This window comes from Primulina tabacum, chromosome 10, assembly GCF_025594145.1.
Source record: "Primulina tabacum isolate GXHZ01 chromosome 10, ASM2559414v2, whole genome shotgun sequence".
Taxonomy (NCBI): domain Eukaryota; kingdom Viridiplantae; phylum Streptophyta; class Magnoliopsida; order Lamiales; family Gesneriaceae; genus Primulina; species Primulina tabacum.
This window is the reverse complement of record NC_134559.1, coordinates 16,173,277-16,193,630: the sequence shown is the minus strand read 5'-3', so window position 1 is coordinate 16,193,630 and position 20,354 is coordinate 16,173,277. Positions and strand designations below refer to the sequence as shown.

At 43.4% G+C, this 20,354-nt stretch overlaps 16 non-coding genes and 6 pseudogenes across 16 annotated transcripts; all 22 read left to right on the top strand.

The window, feature by feature from the left end:
- The first annotated feature begins 1,027 nt into the window (after positions 1–1,027).
- LOC142508169 (5S ribosomal RNA) lies at positions 1,028–1,146 on the top strand. Its single transcript, XR_012806397.1, has one exon. It is a non-coding gene; the product is annotated as a 5S ribosomal RNA (ribosomal RNA).
- Positions 1,147–1,827: 681 nt separating this feature from the next.
- Positions 1,828–1,946, top strand: LOC142514862 (5S ribosomal RNA). The gene has a single exon (XR_012810738.1). It is a non-coding gene; the product is annotated as a 5S ribosomal RNA (ribosomal RNA).
- A 683-nt stretch (positions 1,947–2,629) lies between these two features.
- On the top strand, positions 2,630–2,752 carry LOC142511960 (5S ribosomal RNA; annotated as a pseudogene).
- An 865-nt stretch (positions 2,753–3,617) lies between these two features.
- On the top strand, positions 3,618–3,736 carry LOC142516058 (5S ribosomal RNA). Its single transcript, XR_012811873.1, has one exon. It is a non-coding gene; the product is annotated as a 5S ribosomal RNA (ribosomal RNA).
- A 690-nt stretch (positions 3,737–4,426) lies between these two features.
- Positions 4,427–4,546, top strand: LOC142511709 (5S ribosomal RNA; annotated as a pseudogene).
- A 638-nt stretch (positions 4,547–5,184) lies between these two features.
- On the top strand, positions 5,185–5,302 carry LOC142512296 (5S ribosomal RNA; annotated as a pseudogene).
- A 648-nt stretch (positions 5,303–5,950) lies between these two features.
- On the top strand, positions 5,951–6,069 carry LOC142514171 (5S ribosomal RNA). The gene has a single exon (XR_012810079.1). It is a non-coding gene; the product is annotated as a 5S ribosomal RNA (ribosomal RNA).
- A 680-nt stretch (positions 6,070–6,749) lies between these two features.
- On the top strand, positions 6,750–6,868 carry LOC142517125 (5S ribosomal RNA). The gene has a single exon (XR_012812884.1). It is a non-coding gene; the product is annotated as a 5S ribosomal RNA (ribosomal RNA).
- Positions 6,869–7,502: 634 nt separating this feature from the next.
- LOC142507126 (5S ribosomal RNA) lies at positions 7,503–7,621 on the top strand. Its single transcript, XR_012805389.1, has one exon. It is a non-coding gene; the product is annotated as a 5S ribosomal RNA (ribosomal RNA).
- A 682-nt stretch (positions 7,622–8,303) lies between these two features.
- Positions 8,304–8,422, top strand: LOC142508757 (5S ribosomal RNA). Its single transcript, XR_012806960.1, has one exon. It is a non-coding gene; the product is annotated as a 5S ribosomal RNA (ribosomal RNA).
- A 673-nt stretch (positions 8,423–9,095) lies between these two features.
- Positions 9,096–9,214, top strand: LOC142516891 (5S ribosomal RNA). Its single transcript, XR_012812661.1, has one exon. It is a non-coding gene; the product is annotated as a 5S ribosomal RNA (ribosomal RNA).
- A 656-nt stretch (positions 9,215–9,870) lies between these two features.
- On the top strand, positions 9,871–9,989 carry LOC142506753 (5S ribosomal RNA). The gene has a single exon (XR_012805034.1). It is a non-coding gene; the product is annotated as a 5S ribosomal RNA (ribosomal RNA).
- A 680-nt stretch (positions 9,990–10,669) lies between these two features.
- On the top strand, positions 10,670–10,788 carry LOC142512238 (5S ribosomal RNA; annotated as a pseudogene).
- A 1,432-nt stretch (positions 10,789–12,220) lies between these two features.
- On the top strand, positions 12,221–12,339 carry LOC142510110 (5S ribosomal RNA). Its single transcript, XR_012808242.1, has one exon. It is a non-coding gene; the product is annotated as a 5S ribosomal RNA (ribosomal RNA).
- Positions 12,340–13,023: 684 nt separating this feature from the next.
- Positions 13,024–13,142, top strand: LOC142517338 (5S ribosomal RNA). The gene has a single exon (XR_012813089.1). It is a non-coding gene; the product is annotated as a 5S ribosomal RNA (ribosomal RNA).
- Positions 13,143–13,822: 680 nt separating this feature from the next.
- LOC142513618 (5S ribosomal RNA) lies at positions 13,823–13,941 on the top strand. Its single transcript, XR_012809556.1, has one exon. It is a non-coding gene; the product is annotated as a 5S ribosomal RNA (ribosomal RNA).
- Positions 13,942–14,623: 682 nt separating this feature from the next.
- Positions 14,624–14,742, top strand: LOC142511317 (5S ribosomal RNA; annotated as a pseudogene).
- Positions 14,743–15,411: 669 nt separating this feature from the next.
- On the top strand, positions 15,412–15,530 carry LOC142510479 (5S ribosomal RNA). Its single transcript, XR_012808589.1, has one exon. It is a non-coding gene; the product is annotated as a 5S ribosomal RNA (ribosomal RNA).
- A 1,429-nt stretch (positions 15,531–16,959) lies between these two features.
- On the top strand, positions 16,960–17,078 carry LOC142507722 (5S ribosomal RNA). The gene has a single exon (XR_012805970.1). It is a non-coding gene; the product is annotated as a 5S ribosomal RNA (ribosomal RNA).
- Positions 17,079–17,760: 682 nt separating this feature from the next.
- On the top strand, positions 17,761–17,879 carry LOC142513795 (5S ribosomal RNA). The gene has a single exon (XR_012809722.1). It is a non-coding gene; the product is annotated as a 5S ribosomal RNA (ribosomal RNA).
- A 1,147-nt stretch (positions 17,880–19,026) lies between these two features.
- Positions 19,027–19,159, top strand: LOC142509296 (5S ribosomal RNA; annotated as a pseudogene).
- A 682-nt stretch (positions 19,160–19,841) lies between these two features.
- LOC142517112 (5S ribosomal RNA) lies at positions 19,842–19,960 on the top strand. Its single transcript, XR_012812872.1, has one exon. It is a non-coding gene; the product is annotated as a 5S ribosomal RNA (ribosomal RNA).
- The last annotated feature ends 394 nt before the right edge of the window (positions 19,961–20,354 follow it).

Sequence of the window (20,354 nt, the reverse complement as noted above, 5' to 3'; positions counted from 1 at the left end):
TCGTGATGAGCCGGTTATGTGCAGAAGGGTATGAAGCAGATTACTCCAGAGACGGTTAGCTCAATAAAAACAATTCTTTCTATTGTTTTAGCCATAATTTACGTAAACGGTCGCGACACGAGGACTTCCCAGGGAGGTCACTCATCCTAGCTCTGCAATCGCGCCAGAACGCTTAACTTCATGGTTCTGATTGGGCGAGAGCAGTGCCGCGTGTTGTCCATCGCCGCCCGCTCCACTCGTACTCGAGGGATATGAGAATATACATCCTACTCAATGTCGGGTGCGATCATACCAGCACTAATGCACCGGATCACATCAGAAAACCCCCTGGGAAGTCCTCGTGTTGCACCCTTTTTCGTGTTTTTCTATTTTTGATTACCTGTTGACAGACGATTTTCGGCTCAAATCATCTGAATCTCGATCGGGACCAGATAAGACTTGTGAAATCAACGTAGCTCGATCACTGCCGGATTTGGACAAAATTGTAGCCTAATTTGATTGTAAATGGGCAAACGAACGAGACTCATTGCGGACTGGCGAGATTTTAGCCGAATTTCTTCTCTAAGACCCTCTAATTTGCGATTTTCCGCTTCTGTTAAGCTTTCGTTTCCTCGAGAAATCAGCTTAGGAAGTTCGAAATTCGATTCCGGTTCCATTTTATCGTATCTCAAGCATAATAATAGCTTTACATTCGCTATTTTCTTATTCTTATTTTTTTTTATATTTTCTCGAAACATTTATCGATTTTTGTTATTGTGAGCCGGTTCTTTGCGAAAGGGTATGACGCAGATTACTCCGAAACGGTTAACTCATTAAAAACAATTATTTCGACTGTTTTAGCCATAATTTACGTAAACGGTCGCGACACGAGGACTTCCCAGGGAGGTCACCCATCCTACCTCTGCCATGGCGCCAGAACGCTTAACTTCATGGTTCTGATTGGGCGAGTGCAGTGCCGCGTGTTGTCCATCGCCGCCCGCTCCACATATACTCGAGTGATATAACAATAAACATCCCACTCAATGTCGGTTGCGATCATACCAGCCCTAATGCATCGGATACCATCAGAACTCCGAAGTTAAGCGTGCTTGGACGAGAGTAGTACTAGGATGGGTGACCCCCTCAGAAGTCCTCGTGTTGCACCCCTTTTTGTGTTTTTCTATTTTTGATTACTTGTTGACAGACGATTTTCGAATCTAATCATCTGAATCTCGATCGGGACCAGATAAGACATGTGAAATTAACGTAGCTCGGGCACTGCGGGATTTGGACAAAATTGTAGGCTAGTTTGATTGTAAACGGGCAAACGAACGAGACTCATTCCTACGCAATGAGCTGGCGATATTTTAGCCGAATTACTTCTCTAAGACCCTCTAATTTGCGATTTTCCCCTTCTGTTAAACTTCCGTTTCCTCGAGAAATCCGATTAGGAAGTCTGAAATTCGATTTCGGTTCTATTTTATCGTATCCCAGGCATAATAATAGCTTTACATTCACTATTTTCTTATTATTATTTTTTTTCTCTTTTCTGGGAACATTTAGCGATTTTTGTTGTCGTGAGCCGGTTCTGTGCGGAAGGGTATGACACTGATTACTCCGTAGATGGTTAACTCATTAAAAACAATTATTTCTACTGTTTTAGCCATAATTTACGTAAACGGTCGCGACACGAGGACTTCCCAGGGAGGTCACCCATCCTAGCTCTGCAATCGCGCCAGAACGCTTAACTTCATGGTTCTGTTGGGGAGAGCAGTGCCGCGTGTTGTCCATCGCCGCTCGCTCCACAGGTACTCGAGGGATATAAGAATAAACATCCCACTCAATGTCGGGTGCGATCATACCAGCACTTATGCACCGGATCCCATTAGAACTCCGAAGTTAAGCGTGCTTGGGCGATAGCAGTACTAGGATGGGTGACCCCCTTGGAAGTATTCGTGTTGCACCCCTTTTCGTGTTTTTCTATTTTTGCTTACTTGTTGACAGACGATTTTCAGCTCAACTCATTTGACTCTCGACTAGGACCGGAGAAGACATGTAAAATCAACGTAGCTCAGGCACTGTCAGATTTGGACAAAATTGTAGGCTGATTTGATTGTAAACGGGCTAACGAACGAGACTCATTACTCCGCAATGAGCTGGCGAGATTTTAGCCGAATTTCTTCTTTAAGACCCTCTAATTTGCGATTTTCCGCTTCTGTTAAACTTTCGTTTCCTCGAGAAATCCGCTTAGAAAGTCCGAAATTCGATTCCGGTTCCATTTTATCGTATCCCAAACATAATAATAGCTTTACATTCCTTATTTTCTTATTCTTATTTTTTTTTCTATTTTCTGGGAACATTTAGCGATTTTTGTTGTCGTGAGCCGGTTCTGTGCGGAAGGGTATGACGCAGGTTACTCCAGAGACGGTTAACTCATTAAAAACAATTATTTCTACTGTTTTAGCCATAATTTACGTAAACGGTCGCGACACGAGGACTTCCAAAGGAGGTCACCCATCCTAGCTTTGCAATCGCGCCAGAACGCTTAACTTTATGGTTCTGTTGGGCGAGAGCAGTGCTGCGTGTTGTCCATCGCCGCCCGCTTCACACGTACTCGAGGGATATAAGAATAAACATCCCACTCAATGTCGGGTGCGATCATACCAGCACTAATGCACCGGATCCCATCAGAACATAAAAGTTAAGCGTGCTTGGGCGAGAGCAGTTCTAAGATGGGTGACCGACCTCCTGGGAAGTCCTCGTGTTGCACCTCTTTTCGTGTTTTTCTATTTTTGATTACCAGTTGACAGACGATTTTCGGCTCCAATCATCTGAATCTCGATTGAGACCAGATAAGACATGTGAAATAAACGGAGCTCGGGCACTGCCGGATTTGGACAAAATTGTAGCCTAATTTGATTGTAAACGAGCAAACGAACGAGACTCATTGCGGACTAGCGAGATTTTAGCCGAATTTCTTCTCTAAAATCCTCTAATTTGCGATTTTCCGCTTCCATTAGGTTTCCGTTTCCTCGTGAAATCCGCTTAGGAAGTCCGAAATTCGATTCCGGTTCCATTTTATCGTATCTCAGGCATAGTTTGATTGTAAACGGGCAAACGAACGAGACTCATTGCTCCGCAATGAGGTTGTGAGATTTTAGCCGAATTGCTTCTCTAAGACCCTCTAATTTGCGATTTTCCGCTTCTGTTAAACTTCCATTTCCTCGAGAAGTCCGCTTAGGAAGTCCGAAATTCGATTTCGATTCCATTTTATCATATCCCAAGCATAATAATAGCTTTACATTCGCTATTTTCTTATTCTTATTTTTTTCTATTTTCTGGGAACATTTAGCGATTTTTGTTGTCGTGAGCCGGTTCTGTGCGGAAGGGTATGACGCAGATTACTCTGGAGATGGTTAACTCATTAAAAACAATTATTTCGACTGTTTTAGCCATAATTTACGTAAACGTTCGCGACACGAGGACTGCCCAGGGAGGTCACCCATCCTAGCTCTGCCATCGCGCCAGAATGCTTAGCTTCATGGTTCTGTTGGGCGAGAGCAGTGCCGCGTGTTGTCCATCACCGCCCGCTCCACTCGTACTCGAGGGATATAAGAATAAACATCCCACTCAATGTGAGGTGCGATCATACCAGCACTTATGCACCGGATCCCATCAGAACTCCGAAGTTAAGCGTGCTTGGGCGAGAGCAGTACGAGGATGGGTGACCCCTTGGGAAGTCCTCATGTTGTACCTCTTTTCGTGTTTTTCTATTTTTGATTACTTGTTGACAGACGATTTTCGGCTCAAATCATTTGAATCTCGATCGAGACCAGATAAGACATGTGAAATCAACGTAGCTCGGGGACTGTCGGATTTGGAAAAAATCTCATTGATTGTAGCCTAATTTGATTGTAAACGGGCAAACCAACGAGACTCATTGCTGCGCAATGAGCTGGCGAGATTTTAACCGAATTCCTTCTCTAAGACCCACTAATTTGCGATTTTCCACTTCTGTAAAGTTTCCGTTTCCTCGAGAAATCCGCTTATGAAGTCCAAAATTCGATTCCGGTTCCATTTTATTGTATCTCAGCCATAATAATAGCTTTACATTCGCTATTTTCTTATTCTTATTTTTTTCTATTTTCCGGGAACATTTAACGATTTTTATTGTCGTGAGCCGGTTCTGTGCGGAAGGGTATGACGCAGATTACTCCGGAGACGGTTAACTCATTAAAAACAATTATTTCTACTGTTTTAGCCATAATTTACGTAAACGGTCGCGACACGAGGACTTTTTAGGGAGGTCACCCATCCTTGCTCTGCTATCGCGCCAGAACGCTTAACTTCATGGTTCTGTTGGGCGAGAGCAGTGCCACGTGTTGTCCATCGCTGCCCGCTCCACTCGTACTCGAGGGATGTAAGAATAAACATCCCACTCAATGTCAGGTGCGATCATACTAGCACTAATGCACTGTATCCCATCAGAACTCCGAAGTTAAGCGTGCTTGGGCGAGAGCAATACTAGAATGGGTGACCCCCTGGTAAAGTCCTCGTGTTGTACCCCTTTTCGTGTTTTTCTATTTTTGATTACTTGTTGACAGATGATTTTCGGCTCAAATCATCTGAATCTCGATCGGGACCAGAAAAGACATGTAGGCAAATTTGATCGTAAACGGGCAAATGAATGAGACTCATTGCTACGCAATGAGCTGGCGAGATTTTAGACGAATTCCTTCTCTAAAACCCTCTAATTTGCGATTTTCCACTTCTGTTAAGCTTCTGTTTTCAAGAGAAATCAGCTTAGGAAATCCGAAATTCAATTCCGGTTCCATTTTATCGTATCCCAGGCATAATAATAGCTTTACATTCGCTATTTTCTTATTCCTATTTTTTTTCTATTTTCTGGGAACATTTAACGATTTTTGTTGTCGTGAGCCGGTTCTGTGCGGAAGGGTATGACGCAGATTACTCCGGAGACGGTTAACACATTAAAAACAATTATTTCTACTGTTTTAGCCATAATTTACGTAAACGGTCGCGACATGAGGAATTCCTAGGGAGGTCACCCATCCTAGCTCTGCAATCGCGCCAGAACCCTTAACTTCATGGTTCTGTTGGGCGAGAGCAGTGCTGCGTGTTGTCCATCGCCGCCCGCTCCACTTGTACTCGAGGGATATAAGAATAAACATCCCACTCAATGTCGGGTGCGATCATACAAGCACTAATGCACCGGATCCCATCAGAACTCAGAAGTTAAGCGTGCTTGGGCGAGAGCAGTACTAGGATCGGTGACCCCCTGGAAAGTTCTCGGTTGGACCCCTTTTCGTGTTTTTCTATTTTTGATTACCTGTTGACAGACGATTTTTGGCTCAAATCATCTGAATCTCGATCTGGACCAGATAAGACATGTGAAATCAATGTAATTCGGGCACTGCCCGATTTGGACAAAATTGTAGCCTAATTTGATTTTAAACGGGCAAACAAACGAGACTCATTGCGGACTGGCGAGATTTTAGCAGAATTTCTTCTCTAAGAGCCTCTAATTTGCGATTTTCCGCTTCTGTTAAGCTTTCGTTTCCTCGAGAAATCTGCTTAGGAAGTCCGAAATTCGATTCTGGTTCCATTTTATTGTATCGCAGGCATAATAATAGCTTTACATTCGCTATTTTCGGGAATATTTAGCGATTTTTGTTGTCGTGAGCCGGTTCTGTGCGGAAGGGTATGACGCAGATTACTCCGGAGATGTTTAACTCATTAAAAACAATTATTTCGACTGTTTTATTCATAATTTACGTAAACGGTCGCGACACGGGGACTTCTTAGCGAGGTCACCCATCCTAGCTCTACCATCATGCCAGAATGCTTAACTTCATGGTTCTGATTGGGCGAGAGCAGTGCCGTGTGTTGTCCATGCCGCCAGCTCCATACGTATTCGAGGGATATAAGAATAAACATCCCACTCAATGTCGGGTGCGATCATACCAGCACTAATGCACCGGATCCCATCAGAACTCCGAAGTTCAGCGTGCTTGGACGAGAGCGGTACTAGGATGGGTGACCCCCTGGGAAGTCCTCGTGTTGCACCCCTTTTCGTGTTTTTCTATTTTTCATTACTTCCTTACAGACTATTTTCGGATCAAATCATCTGAATCTCGATCGTGACCAGAAAAGACATGTGAAATTAACGTAGCTCGGGCACTGCCTGATTTGAACAAAATTGTAGGCTAGTTTGATTGTAAACGGGCAAACGAACAGACTCGTTGCTCCGCAATGAGCTGACGAGATTTTAGCCGAATTCCTTCTTTAAGACCCTTTAATTTTCGATTTTCCACTTCTGTTAAACTTCCGTTTCCTCGAGAAATCCGCTTAGGAAGTCCGAAATTCGATTCCGATTCCATTTTATCGTATCCCAAGCAAAATAATAGCTTTACATTCGCTATTTTCTTATTCTTATTTTTTTTCTATTTTCTCGGAACATTTAGCGATTTTTATTGTCGTTAGTCGAGTCTGTGCGGAAGGGTATGACGCAGATTACTCCGGAGATGGTAAACTCATTATAAACAATTATTTCTACTGTTTTAGCCATAATTTACGTAAACGGTCGCGACACGAGAAATTCCAGGGAGGTCACCCACCCTAGCTCTGCAATCGCGCCAGAACGCTTAACTTCATGGTTCTGTTGTGCGAAAGCAGTGCCGCGTGTTGTCTATCGCCGCCCGCTCCACTCGTACTCGAGGGATATAAGAATAAAAATCCCACTCAATGTCGGGTGTGATAATACTAGCACTAATGCACCGGATCCCACCAGAACTCAGAAGTTAAGCGTGCTTGGGCGAGAGAAGTACTAGGATGGGTGACCCCCTGGGAAGTCCTCGTGTTGCACCTCTTATTGTGTTTTTCAATTTTTAATTATTTGTTGACAGACGATTTTGGGCTCAAATAATCTGAATCTCGATCGGGACCAGATAAGACATGTAAAATCAACGTAGCTCGGGCACTGCCGGATTTGGACAAAATTGTATCCTAATTTGATTGTAAACGGGCAAACTAACGAGACTCATTATACTCCGCAATGAGCTGACGAGATTTTAGCCGAATTTCTTCTTTAAGACCCTCTAATTTGCAATTTTCCGCTTCTATTAACTTCCGGTTCCATTTTATCGTATCCCAAGCATAATAATATCTTTACATTCCTTATTTTCTTATTCTTATTTTTTTTTCTATTTTCTGGAAACATTTAGCGATTTTTGTTGTCGTGAGCCGGTTCTGTGCGGAAGGGTATGACGCAGATTACTCTGGAGACGGTTAACTCATTAAAAACAATTATTTCTACTGTTTTAGCCATAATTTACGTAAACGGTCGCGACACGAGGACTTCCCAGGGAGGTCACCCATCCTAGCTCTGCAATCGCACCAGAACGCTTAACTTCATGGTTCTGTTGGGTGAGAGCAGTGCTGTCCATCGCCGCCCGCTCCACTCGTACTCGAGCGATATAAGAATAAACATCCCACTCAATGTCAGGTGCGATCATACCAGCAATAATGCACTGGATCCCATAAGAACTCCGAAGTTCAGCGTGCTTGGACGAGAGCAGTACTAGGATGGGTGACCCCGTGGGAAGTCCTCGTGTTGCACCCCTTCTCGTGTTTTTCTATTTTTGATTACTTGTTGACAGACGATTTTCGGATCAAATCATCTGAATCTCTATCGTGATCGGATAAGACATGTGAAATTAACGTAGCTCAGGCACTGCCTTATTTTGACAAAATTGTAGGCTAGTTTGATTGTAAACGGGCAAACGAACGAGACTCATTGCCCTGCAATGAGCTGACGAGATTTTAACCGAATTCCTACTCTAAGACCCTCTAATTTGCGATTTTCCGCTTATGTTAAACTTCCGTTTCCTCGAGAAATCCGTTTAGTAAGTCCGAAATTCTATTCCGATTTCATTTTATCGTTTCCCAAGCATAATAATGGCTTTACATTCGCTATTTTCTTATTTTTATTTTTTTCTATTTTCTGGGAACATTTAACGGATTTTGTTGTCGTGAGCCGTTTCTGTGCGGAAGGGTATGACGCAGATTACTCCGGAGACGGTTAACTCATTAAAAACAATTATTTCTACTGTTTTAGCCATAATTTACATAAACGGTCGAGACACGAGGAATTCCTAGGGAGGTCACCCATCCTAGCTCTGCCATCGCGCTAGAACGCTTAACTTCATGGTTATGATTGGGCGAGAGCAGTGCCGCGTGTTGTCTATCGCCGCCCACTCCACACGTACTCGAGGGATATAAAAATAAACATCCCACACAATATCGGGTACAATCATATCAGCACTAATGCACCGGATCCCATCAAAACTCTGAAGTTAAGCGTGCTTGGGCGAGAGCAGTACTAGGATGGGTGACTCCCTGGGAATTCCCCGTGTTGCACCTCTTTTCGTGTTTTTCTATTTTTGATTACTTGTTGACAGACGATTTTCGGCTCAAATCATCTGAATCTCGATCGGGACCAGATAAGATATGAGAAATCAACGTAGCTCGGGCATTGCCGGATTTGGACAAAATTGTAGGATAATTTGATCGTAAACGGGCAAATGAATGAGACTCATTGCGTAGCAATGAGCTGGCGAGATTTTAGACGAATTCCTTCTCTAAGACTCTCTTATTTGCGATTTTCCGCTTTTCTTTTTTTCGAGAAATCCGCTTAGGAACTCCGAAATTCGATTCCGGTTCTATTTTATTGTATCCTAGGAAAAATAATAGCTTTACATTCGCTATTTTCTTGTTCTTATTTTTTTTCTATTTTTTGGGAGCATTTAGGGATTTTTGTTGTCGTGAGCCGGTTCTGCGCCAAAGGGTATGACGCCGATTACTACTGAGATGGTTAACTCATTTAAAACAATTATTTCGGCTGTTTTAGCCATAATTTACGTAAACCGTCTCGACACGAGGACTTCCCAGGGAGGTCACCCATCCTATCTCTGCCATCGCGCCAGAACGATTAACTTCATGGTTCTGATTGGGATAGAACAGTGCCGCGTGTTGTCCATCGCCGCCTGCTCCTCACGTACACGAGGGATATAAGAATAAACATCCCACTCAAGGTCGGGTGCGATCATACCAACACTAATGCACCGGATCCCATCAGAACTCCGAAGTTAAGTGTGCATGGGCGAGAGCAGTACTAGGATGGATGACCCCCTTGGAAGTCCTCGTGTTGCACCTCTTTTCGTGTTTTTCTGTTTTTGATTATACTTGTTGCCATACGATTTTCGGTTCAAATCATCTGAATCTCGATCGGGACCAGAGAAGACATTTGAAATTAACGTAGCTCGGGCACTGCCGGAATTGGACAAAATTGTAACCTAATTTGATTGTAAACGGGCAAACGAACGAGACTCATTACTCTGCAATGAGCTGGCGAGATTTAACCGAATTCCTTCTCTAAGACCCTCTAATTTGCGATTTTCCGCTTCAGTAAAGCTTCCGTTTCCTCGAGAAATCCGCTTAGAAAGTTCGAAATTCGATTCCGATTCCATTTTATCGTATCCCAGGCATAATAATAGCTTTACATTCGCTATTTTCTTCTTCTTATTTTTTTCTATTTTCTGGGAACATTTAGCAATTTTTGTTGTCGTGAGCCGGTTCTGTGTGGAAGGGTATGACGCAGATTACTCCGGAGACGGTTAACTCATTAAAAAAATTTATTTTCGACTGTTTTATCCATAATTTACGTAAACGGTCGCGGCACGAGCACTTCCCAGGGAGGTCACCCATCAACTTCATGGTTTTGATTGGGCGAGAGCAGTGCCGCGTATAGTTCATCGCCGCCCGCTCCACACGTACTCGAGGGATATAAGAATAAACATCCCTCTCAATGTCGGGTGCGATCATACCAGCATTAATGCACCAGATCCCATCAGAACTCCGAAGTTATGCGTGTTTGGGCGAGAGCAGTACTAGGATGAGTGACCCCATGGGAAGTCCTCGTGTTGCACCCCTTTTCGTGTTTTTCTATTTTTGATTACTTGTTGACAGACGATTTTCGGCTCAAATCATCTGAATCTCGATCGGGACCAGATAAGACATGTGAAATCAACGTAGCTCGGGCACTGTCGGATTTGGACAAAATTTTAGCCTAATTTGATTGTAAACGGGCAAAACAACGAGACTCATTGCTCCGCAATGAGCTGGCAAAATTTTAGACGAATTCCTTCTCTAAGACTCTTATTTGAGGTTTTTCGCTTCTGTTAAGCTTTCTTTTTTTCGAGAAATCCGCTTAGGAAGTTCGAAATTCGATTCCGGTTCCATTTTATCGTATACGAGGCATAATTATAGCTTTACATTCTCTATTTTCTTCTTCTTAATTTTTTCTATTTTTTTGGAACATTTATCGATTTTTGTTGTAGTACGCCGGTTCTGTGCGGAAGGGTATGAAGCAGATTACTCCGGAGACGGTTAACTCATTAAAAACAATAATTTCGACTATTTTATCCATAATTTACGTAAACGGTCGCGACACGAGATCTTCCTATGGAGGTCACCCATCCTAGCTCTGCCATCTCGCTGGAATGCTTAACTTCATGGTTCTGATCGGGCGAGAGCAGTGCCGCGTGTTGTCCATCGCCGCCCGCTCCACACATACTCGAAGTATATAAGAATAAACATCCTACTCAATGTCGGGTGCGATCATACCATCACTAATGCTCCTCATCCCCTCAAAACTTCGAAGTTAAGCGTGCTTGGGCGAGAGCAGTACTAGGATGGGTGACCCCCTGGTAAGTCCTTGTGTTGCACTCTTTTTCGTGTTTTTCTATGTTTGATTACTTGTTGTCAGACGATTTTCGGCTCAAATTATCTGAATCTCGATCGTGACCAGATAAGACATGTGAAATCAACGTAGCTCGGGCACCGCCGGATTTGGAAAATATTGTTGGCTAATTTGATTGTAAACGGGCAAAAGAACGAGACTTATTACTCCGCAACGAGGTGGCGAGATTTTAGCCGAATTCCTTCTCTAAGACCCTCTAATTTGCGATTTTCCGCTTCTGTTAAGCTTCCGTTTCCTCGAGAAATCCGCTTAGGAAGTCCGAAATTCGATTCCGGTTCCATTTTATCGTATCCCAAGCATAATAATATCTTTACATTCGCTATTGTCTTATTCTTATTTTTGTTTCTATTTTTTGGGAACATTTAGCGATTTTTGTTGTGATGAGCCGGTTCTGTGCGGAAGGGTATGACGCAGATTACTCCAGAGACGGTTAACTAAATAAAAACAATTATTTCTATTGTTTTAGCCATAATTTACGTAAAAGGTCGCGACACGAGGACTTCCAAAGGAGGTCACCCATCCTAGCTCTGCAATCGTGCCAGAACGCTTAACTTCATGGTTCTGTTGGGCGAGAGCAGTGCCGCGTGTTGTCCATCGCCGCCCGCTCCACTCGTACTCGAGGGATATGAGAATAAACATCCTACTCAATGTCGGGTGCGATCATACCAGCACTAATGCACCGGATCACATCAGAACACCCCTTGGGAAGTCCTCGTGTTGCACCCTTTTTCGTGTTTTTCTATTTTTGATTACCTGTTGACAGACGATTTTCGGCTCAAATCATCTGAATCTCGATCGAGACCAGATAAGACATGTGAAATCAACGTAGCTCGGGCACTGCCGGATTTGGACAAAATTGTAGCCTAATTTTATTGTAAACGGGCAAACGAACGAGACTCATTGCGGACTGGCGAGATTTTAGCCGAATTTCTTCTCTAAGACCCTCTAATTTGCGATTTTCCGCTACTGTTGAGCTTCCGTTTCCTCGAGAAATCAGCTTAGGAAGTTCGAAATTCGATTCTGGTTCCATTTTATCGTATCTCAGGCATAATAATAGCTTTACATTCGCTATTTTCTTATTCTTATTTTTTTTATATTTTCTCGAAACATTTATCGATTCTTGTTATCGTGAGCCGGTTCTGTGCGGAAGGGTATGAAGCAGATTACTCCGAAGACGGTTAACTCATTAAAAACAATTATTTCGACTGTTTTAGCCATAATTTACGTAAACGGTCGCGACACGAGGACTTCCCAGGGAGGTCACCCATCCTACCTCTGCCATCGCGCCAGAACGCTTAACTTCATGGTTCTTATTGGGCGAGAGCAGTGCAGCTGGTTGTCCATCGCCGCCCGCTACACACGTACTCGAGGGATATAAGAATAAACAACCCACTCAATGTCTGGTGCGATCATACCAGCACTAATGCACCGGATCCCATTAGAACTTCGAAGTTAAGCGTGCTTGGGCGAGACCAGTACTAGGATGGGCGACACTCTTGGAAGTCATCGTGTTGCACCCCTTTTCGTGTTTTACTATTTTTGATTACTTGTTGACAGACGATTTTCGGCTCAAATCAGCTGAATCTCGATCGGAACCAGATAAGACATGTGAAATTAACGTAGCTCGGGCACTGCCGGATTTGGACAAAATTGTAGGCTAATTTGATTGTAAACGGGCAAACGAACGAGACTCATTACTCCGCAATGAGCTGGAGAGATTTTAGCCGAATTCCTTCTCTAAGACCCTCTAATTTGCGATTTTCCGCTTCTGTTAAACTTTCGTTTCCTCGAGAAATCCGCTTAGAAAGTCCGAAATTCGATTCCGGTTCCATTTTATCGTATCTCAGCCATAATAATAGCTTCACATTCGCTATTTTCTTATTCTTATTTTTTTTCTATTTTTCTGGGAACATTTAGTGATTTTTGTTGTCGTGAGCCGGTTCTGTGCGGAAGCGTATGACGCAGATTACTCCGGAGATGGTTAACTCATTAAAAACAATTATTTCGACTGTTTTAGCCATAATTTAAGTAAACGGTCGCGACACGAGGACTTCCCAGGGAGGTCACCCATCCTAGCTCTGCCATCGAGCCAGAACGCTTAACTTCATGGTTCTGATTGGGCGAGTGCAGTGCCGCGTGTTGTCCATCGCCGCCCTCTCCACATATACTCGAGTGATATAAGAATAAACATCCCACTCAATGTCGGTTGCGATCATACCAGCACTAATGCATCGGATCCCATCAGAACTCCGAAGTTAAGCGTGCTTGGATGAGAGTAGTACTAGGATGGGTGACCCCCTCGAAAGTCCTCGTGTTGCACCCCTTCTCGTGTTTTTCTATTTTTGATTACTTGTTGACAGACGATTTTCAGATCTAATCATCTGAATCTCGATCGGGACCAGATAAGACATGTGAAATTAACGTAGCTCGGGCACTGCGGGATTTGGACAAAATTGTAGGCTAGTTTGATTGTAAACGGGCAAACGAACGAGACGCATTCCTACGCAATGAGCTGGCGATATTTTAGCCGAATTCCTTCTCTAAGACCCTCTAATTTGCGATTTTCCGCTTCTGTTAAACTTCCGTTTCCTCGAGAAATCCGATTAGGAAGTCTGAAATTCGATTCCGGTTCATTTTATCGTATCCCAGGCATAATAATAGCTTTACATTCGCTATTTTCTTATTATTATTTTTTTTCTCTTTTTTGGGAACATTTAGCGATTTTTGTTGTCGTGAGCCGGTTCTGTGCGGAAGGGTATGACACTGATTACTCCGTAGATGGTTAACTCATTAAAAACAATTATTTCTACTGTTTTATCCATAATTTACGTAAACAGTCGCGACACGAGGACTTCCCAGGGAGGTCACCCATCCTCGCTCTGCATCACGCCAGAACGCTTAACTTCATGGTTCTGTTGGGTGAGAGCAGTGCCGCGTGTTGTCCATCGCCGCTCGCTCCACAGGTACTCGAGGGATATAAGAATAAACATCCCACTCAATGTCGGGTGCGATCATACCAGCACTAATGCACCGGATCCCATCAGAACTCTGAAGTTAAGCGTGCTTGGGCGATAGCAGTACTAGGATGGGTGACCCCCTTGGAAGTCATCGTGTTGCACCCCTTTTCGTGTTTTTCTATTTTTGATTACTTGTTGACAGACGATTTTCGGCTAAAATCATCTGAATCACGATCGGGACCAGATAAGACATGTGAAATCAACGTAGCTCGGGCACTGCCGGATTTGGAAAAAATTGTAGCCTAATTTGATTGTAAACGAGCAAACGACCGAGACTCATTACTCCGCAATGAGCTGGCAAGATTTTAGCCGAATTTCTTCTTTAAGACCCTCTAATTTGCGATTTTCCGCTTCTGTTAAACTTTCGTTTCCTCGAGAAATCCGCTTAGAAAGTCCGAAATTCGATTCTGTTTCCATTTTATCGTATCCCAAGCATAATAATAGCTTTACATTCCTTATTTTCTTATTCTTATTTTTTTTTCTATTTTCTGGGAACATTTAGCGATTTTTGTTGTCGTGAGCCGGTTCTGTGCGGAAGGGTATGATGCAGATACTCCAGAGACGGTTAACTCATTAAAAACAATTATTTCTACAGTTTTAGCCATAATTTACGTAAACGGTCACGACACGAGGACTTCCAAAGGAGGTCACCCATCCTAGCTTTGCAATCGCGCCAGAACGCTTAACTTTATGGTTCTGTTGGGCGAGAGCAGTGCTGCGTGTTGTCCATTGCCGCCCGCTCCACACGTGCTCGAGGGATATAAGAATAAACATCCCACTCAATGTCGGGTGCGATCATACCAGCACTATTGCACCGGATCCCATCAGAACATAGAAGTTAAGCGTGCTTGGGCGAGAACAGTTCTAAGAAGGGTGACCCCCTGGGAAGTCCTCGGGTTGCACCTCTTTTCGTGTTTTTCTATTTTTGATTACCTGTTGACAGACAATTTTCGGCTCAAATCATATGAATCTCGATTGAGACCAAATAAGACATGTGAAATCAACAGAGCTCGGGCACTGCCGGATTTGGACAAAATTGTAGCCTAATTTGATTGTAAACGAGTAAACGAACGAGACTCATTGCGGACTAGCGAGATTTTAGCCGAATTTCTTCTCTAAAACCCTCTAATTTGCTATTTTCCGCTTCCGTTAGGCTTCTGTTTCCTCGAGAAAGCCGCTTAGGAAGTCCGAAATTCGATTCCGGTTCCATTTTATCGTATCTCAGGCATAATAATAGCTTTACATTCGCTATTTTATTATTTTTTTTTTTCTATTTTCTGGGAACATTTAGCAATTTTTGTTGTCGTGAGCCGGTTACTGTGCGGAAGGGTATGACGTAGATTACTCCGGAGATGGTTAACTCATTAAAAACAATTATTTCGACTGTTTTAGCCAAAATTTACGTAAACAGTCGTGACACGAGGACTTCCTAGGAGGTCCATCCTCGCTCTGCCATCGCGCCAGAATGCTTAACTTCATGGTCCTGATTGGGCGAGAGCAGTGCCGCGTGTTGTCCATCGCCGCCAGCTCCACACGTACTCGAGGGATATAAGAATAAACAATCCACACAATGTCGGGTGCGATCATACCAGCACTAATGCACAAGATCCCATCAGAACTCCGAAGTTCAGCGTGCTTGGACGAGAGCAGTACTAGGATGGATGACCCTCGGGGAAGTCATCGTGTTGCACCCCTTTTGGTGTTTTTCTATTTTTGATTACTTGTTGACAGACGATTTTCGGCTCAAATCATCTGAATCTTGATCGGGACCAGATAAGACATGTGAAATTAACGTAGCTCGGGCACTGCCTTATTTGGACAAAATTTTAGGATAGTTTTATTGTAAACGGGCAAACGAAAGAGACTCATTGCTCCGCAATGAGGTTGCGAGATTTTAGCCGAATTGCTTCTCTAAGACCCTCTAATTTGCGATTTTTCGCTTCTGTTAAACTTCCGTTTCCTCGAGAAGTCCGCTTAGGTAGTCCGAAATTCGATTCCGATTCCATTTTATCGTATCCCAAGCATAATAATAGCTTTACATTCGCTATTTTCTTATTATTATTTTTTTCTATTTTCTGGGAACATTTAGCGATTTTTGTTGTCGTGAGCCGGTTCTGTGCGGAAGGGTATGACGCAGATTACTCCAGAGACGGTTAGCTCAATAAAAACAATTATTTCTATTGTTTTAGCCATAATTTACGTAAACGGTCGCGACACGAGGACTTCCCAGGGAGGTCACTCATCCTAGCCCTGCAATCGCGCCAGAATGCTTAACTTCATGGTTCTGTTGGGCGAGAGCAGTGCCGCGTGTTGTCCATCACCGCCCGCTCCACTCGTACTCGAGGGATATAAGAATAAACATCCTTCTCAATTTCAGGTGCGATCATACCAGCACTAATGCACCGGATCCCATCAGAACTCCGAAGTTAAGCGTGCTTGGACTCTTTTCGTGTTTTTATATTTTTGATTACTTGTTAACAGACGATTTTCGGCTCAAATCATTTGAATCTCGATCGAGACCAGATAAGACATGTGAAATCAACGTAGCTCGGGGACTGTCGGATTTGGACAAAATTGTAGCCTAATTTGATTCTAAACGGGCAAACCAACGAGACTCATTGCTGCGCAATGAGCTGGCGAGATTTTAACCGAATTCCTTCTCTAAGACCCACTGATTTGCGATTTCCCACTTCTGTAAAGTTTCCGTTTCCTCGAGAAATCCGCTTATGAAGTCCAAAATTCGATTCCGGTTCCATTTTATTGTATCTCAGCCATAATAATAGCTTTACATTCGCTATTTTCTTATTCTTATTTTTTTCTATTTTCTGGGAACATTTAACGATTTTTGTTGTCGTGAGCCGGTTCTGTGCGGAAGGGTATGACGCAGATTACTCCGGAGACGGTTAACTCATTAGAAACAATTATTTCTACTGTTTTAGCCATAATTTACGTAAACGGTCGCGACACGAGGACTTTTTAGGGAGGTCACCCATCCTAGCTCTGCTATCGCGCCAGAACGCTTAACTTCATGGTTCTGTTGGGCAAGAGCAGTGCCGCGTGTTGTCCATCGCCACCTGCTCCACTCGTACTCGAGGGATATAAGAATAAACATCCCACTCAGTTAGGTGCGATCATACCAGCACTAATGCGCCGGATCCCGTCAGAACTCCGAAGTTAAGCGTGCTTGGGCGAGAGCAATACTAGGATGGGTGACCCCCTGGTAAGTCCTCATGTTGCACCCCTTTTCGTGTTTTTCTATTTTTGATTACTTGTTGACAGACGATTTTCGGCTCAAATCATCTGAATCTCGATCGGGAACAGATAAGACATGTGAAATCAACGTAGCTCGGGCACTGCCGGATTTGGAAAAAGTTGTAGGCCAATTTGATCGTAAACGGGCAAATGAATGAGACTCATTGCTACGCAATGAGCTGGCGAGATTTTAGCCGAATTCCTTCTCTAAAACCATCTAATTTGCGATTTTCAGCTTCTGTTAAGCTTCTGTTTCCTCGAAAAATCAGCTTAGGAAATCCGAAATTCAATTCCGGTTCCATTTTATCGTATCCCAGGCATAATAATAGCTTTGCATTCGCTATTTTCTTATTCTTATTTTTTTTCTATTTTCTGGGAACATTTAACGATTTTTGTTGTCGTGAGCCGGTTCTGTGCGGAAGGGTATGACGCAGATTACTCCGGAGACGGTTAACTCATTAAAAACAATTATTTCTACTGTTTTAGCCATAATTTACGTAATCGGTCGCGACACAAGAACTTCCTAGGGAGGTCACCCATCTTAGCTCTGCAATCGCGCCAGAATGCTTAACTTCATGGTTCTGATTGGGCGAGAGCAGTGCCGCGTGTTGTCCATGCCGCCAGCTCCATACGTACTCGAGGGATATAAGAATAAACATCCCACTCAATGTCGGGTGCGATCATACCAGCACTAATGCACCGGATCCCATCAGAACTCCGAAGTTCAGTGTGCTTGGACGAGAGCAGTACTAGGATGGGTGACCCCCTGGGAAGTCCTCGTGTTGCACCCCTTTTCGTGTTTTTCTATTTTTGATTACTTCTTTACATACTATTTTCGGATCAAATCATCTGAATCTCGATCGTGACCAGAAAAGACATGTGAAATTAACGTAGCTCGGGCACTGCCTGATTTGAACAAAATTGTAGGCTAGTTTGATTGTAAACAAGCAAACGAACGAGACTCGTTGCTCCGCAATGAGATGGCGAGATTTTAGCCGAATTCCTTCTCTAAGACCCTTTAATTTTTGATTTTCCGCTTCTGTTAAGCTGCCGTTTCCTCGAGAAATCCGCTTAGGAAGTCCGAAATTCGATTTCGATTCCATTTTATCGTATCCCAAGCATAATAATAGCTTTACATTCGCTATTTTCTTATTCTTATTTTTTTTCTATTTTCTCGTAACATTTAGCGATTTTTATTTTCGTGAGTCGATTCTGTGTGGAAGGGTATGACGCAGATTACTCCGGAGATGGTAAACTCATTATAAACAATTATTTCTACTGTTTTAGCCATAATTTACGTAAACGATCGTGACACGAGAACTTCCCAGGGAGGTCACCCACCCTAGCCCTGCAATCGCGCCAGAACGCTTAACTTCATGGTTCTGTTGGGCGAAAGCAGTGCCGCGTGTTGTCTATCGCCGCCCGCTCCACTCGTACTCGAGGGATATAAGAATAAAAATCCCGCTCAATGTCGGGTGCGATAATACTTTGCAATTTTCCGCTTCTATTAACTTTCGTTTCCTCGAGAAATCCGTTTAGAAAGTCCGAAATTCGATTCCGGTTCCATTTTATCGTATCCCAAGCATAATAATAGCTTTACATTCCTTATTTTCTTATTCATATTTTTTTTTCTATTTTCTGGAAACATTTAGCGATTTTTGTTGTCGTGAGCCGGTTCTGTGCGGAAGGGTATGACGCAGATTACTCTGGAGATGGTTAACTCATTAAAAACAATTATTTCTACTGTTTTAGCCATAATTTACGTAAACGGTCGCGACACGAGGACTTCCCAGGAAGGTCACCCATCCTAGCTCTGCAATCGCACCAGAACGCTTAACTTCATGGTTCTGTTGGGCGAGAGCAGTGCTGCGTGCTGTCCATCGCCGCCCGCTCCACTCGTACTCGAGGGATATAAGAATAAACATCCCACTCAATGTCAGGTGCGATCATACCAGCACTAATGCACTGAATCCCATCAGAACTGCGAAGTTAAGCGTGCTTGGGCAAGAGTGCTTGGGCGAGAGCAGTACTAGGATGGGTGACCCCCTGGGAAGTCCTCGTTTTGCACTCCTTTTCGTGGGTTTCTATTTTTGATTACTTGTTCACAGACGATTTTTGGCTCAAATCATCTGAATCTCGATCGGAACCAGATAAGACATGTGAAATCAACGTAGCTCGGGCACTGCTAGATTTGGACAAAATTGCAGCCTAATTTGATTGTAAACGGGCAAACGAACGAGACTCATTACTCCGCAATGAGCTGGCGAGATTTTGCAGAATTCCTTCTCTAAAACCCTCTAATTTGCGATTTACCACTTCTGTTAAGCTTCCGTTTCCTCGAGAAATCCGCTTAGGAAGTCCTAAATTCGATTCCGATTCCATTTTATCGTATCCCAGGCATAATAATAGGTTTTCATTCGCTATTTTATTCTTCTTATTTTTTTTCTATTTTCTGGGAACATTTAGCGATTTTTGTGGTCGTGAGCCGGTTCTGTGCGAAAGGGTATGACGCAGATTACTCCGGAGACGGTTAACTCATTAAAAACTATTATTTCGACTGTTTTAGCGATAATTTACGTAAACGGTCGCGACACGAGGACTTCCCAGGGAGGTGACCCATCCTAGCTCTGCCATCTCGCTGGAAAGCTTAACTTCATGGTTCTTATTGGGCGAGAGCAGTGCCGCGTGTTGTCCATCGCCGCTCGCGCCACACGTACTCGAGAGATATAAGAATAAACATCCCACTCAATGTCGGTTGCGATCATACCAGTACTAATACACAGGATCCAATCAGAACTCCGAAGTTAAGCGTGCTTGGGCGAGAGCAGTACTAAAATGGGTGACCACCTGGGAAGTCCTCGTGTTGCACCCCTTCTCGTGTTTTTCTATTTTTGATTACTTGTTGACAGACGATTTTTGGCTCAAATCATCTGAATCTCGAACGGGACCAGATAAGACATGTGAAATGAAAGTAGCTCGGGCACTGTCGGATTTGGACAAAATTGTAGGCTAATTTGATTGTAAACGGGCAAACGGACGAGACTCATTGCTACGCAATGAGCTGACGAGATTTTAGCCGAATTCCTTCTCTAAGACCCATTAATTTGCAATTTTCCGCTTCTATAATAATAGCTTTACATTCGCTATTTTCTTCTTCTTATTTTTTTCTATTTTCTTGTAACATTAGCGATTTTTGTTGTCGTGAGCCTGTTCTGTGCGGAAGGGTATGACGCAGATTACTCCGGAGACGGTTAACTCATTAAAAA